The 2,059-nt window shown below is 49.3% G+C and overlaps 1 long non-coding RNA gene across 1 annotated transcript in view; it reads right to left on the reverse strand.

The window, feature by feature from the left end:
• LOC148000671 (uncharacterized) overlaps positions 1 to 2,059 on the reverse strand; it is a 2,674-nt gene continuing 615 nt past the window's right edge. Inside the window, exons 2-3 of the long non-coding RNA XR_015638202.1 lie at positions 675 to 848; positions 1 to 416 (exon numbers count right to left, since the gene is read on the reverse strand). This is a non-coding gene — a long non-coding RNA (uncharacterized LOC148000671). The remainder of the gene's footprint in view (positions 417 to 674; positions 849 to 2,059) is intronic.

Raw genomic sequence — 2,059 nt, forward strand, 5'->3', positions numbered from 1 at the left:
TGACTACAAGAAAACAGTAGTTTCTGTTACGCATATGAAATCATAACACTGTGAAGGCATTCACAATAAGATGGGCACAAAGTCCCACTCCTAGCTGAGGATCTCCGGGCTACTGATAGTTGCTAGGTGAGGGAGAGGCCGTTTTCTTTAAGGGCGCGGCTCCTGGCGGATTGACCACGCTCCAGCAGAGGCCACGTATCCAACCATATATGGACAGCAGAAGTTGGACTCGATGCGGGTTTCTGCCTTTTGATCCTGGTCCTTGACAGTGCACACATGCTAAGCACCTACTAGACCGTGCGCCGCCACACGCTGCCACTCATCGTGTCTTCGTGGCGAAAACGTTCTGTATCTTTTCTTCTAGCTTTTTGAGACATCACAGTAGTTGAAGAAACTCAGGCCGAAAGGCACATGACCTAGGCATGGTGACAGACAGACATTTGTCATCTCAGCTCTCAGGAGGTGGAGGCTGGGGAATTTCTAATTCTAGGCCAACTTGGGCTACAAAGCAAAACCCTGTTTTGAAGACACACCACTACCACCACCACCACCAACAACAACAGCAGCAGCAAAGCCCCAGTGCCAGTAAAAACAACTCTTACCAAAACAGACAAGCCAATGGCTCATGCTGGAGGCAGGAATGCAAATTATCTCAGCCAAGATGGAGACTGTACCTGGGTGACTCAGTGCAGAAATTCTGTTTTCCCTCCAGTGCTCACAGCAATGGTTCTTAGCCCTGGCGGCACAATTATGGTCCAGAGTGCTTCCTTGGCGCCTTCTCTCATTCATAGCCTGGGTGAGGCTCACTCAGAGCCCTGTGGGTACTGAGGTGGAGGCTGGATTACACCCTGGAAGATGTTCCTGATTTTGAGACTCAGGTGTAAAATTGGTATAAAAGAGATACCATGACTATCTGAGGACAAGGTGAGATTAGGGGTACCCTGGGCCTTTCCTTCCTCTCCCTCCGAATTTGGGGCAGCTGAGGAGGGAGTCCTTGAGGATGCAGGAGTCCCCTGCACAAGCCATAGTGGGAAGTACCCTGCAGAAGCAGTAGTGCCAGACTTTGGAGGACACAGCTTGGAGCAGCAGGCAGAAGAGGGAGGAGTCTGATTAGGGCTGAGCAAACAAACACAAAGGGACACAGAGAGCTAAGGCTTTCCCCATCAGAGAACAGTTTTGCTCACAGGGGAAGCATGCATGCACGCCCCCTGGAAATGTACAAGCCGTGAGAAACCAGAGTTGCCCAGAGCATAGGTTCTGCCTGCTGAGGTGAGGCTGTTTTGGGTGCCAGACTGAGGACCTGTCTGGCCTTTCTGAGCACTGGGAGGTTGTGGTATACCTGGCAGGAAAGCATTTGAGCTAGATTCAACTTTACTCAGTATCCAACCACAAGTTCAAGGTGATGTGGCAAGAAGATGTGTTCAAAAGGTATCTCAAAGTAGAGACACGTGATGAGGTTCTGTGTCCATCCGTTGAGGAAAATATGGTGACCAGTGACTCACAAGAACCTGATCTGGTGTTATTCCAAGGATGTGGTTTGGTATTTGCTAATTCAGGATGGTTGGGTGGTTAAGAGCACTGGCTGCTCTTGCCGAGGATCCAGGTTCAAATCCCAGCATGAATGTGATAGCCTCCGCTGGCACTGCATGCATTTGGTGCACATACATAGATGCAGGCAGAACATTCATAAACATAAGATAAATAAATTAGAAGAAGCACGTTTTTATCAGGTACAGGTGTTGCTTCTTTATGGACACATAATCTCATCATGTGTTGCTACTTCAAGCACCAAGCGTAAAGACCTGAATTCCATCCCCAAGACCCACAAGACAGAGGAAGTGACTCTGATTCCTCAAAGTTGTGCTATGACCTCCATACACCCGCTGTGGAACAAGCTCACAGACACACAGACACACAGACACACACGGACACACACACACACACACACACACACACACACACACACAGACCTATGACCTCCATACACCCGCTGTGGAACAAGCTCACAGACACACGGACACACAGACACACACACACACAGACCTATGACCTCCATACA

The sequence above is a fragment of the Rattus norvegicus genome, chromosome 15 (assembly GCF_021556685.1).
Source record: "Rattus norvegicus strain SHRSP/BbbUtx chromosome 15, alternate assembly SHRSP_T2T, whole genome shotgun sequence".
Lineage (NCBI taxonomy): Eukaryota > Metazoa > Chordata > Mammalia > Rodentia > Muridae > Rattus > Rattus norvegicus.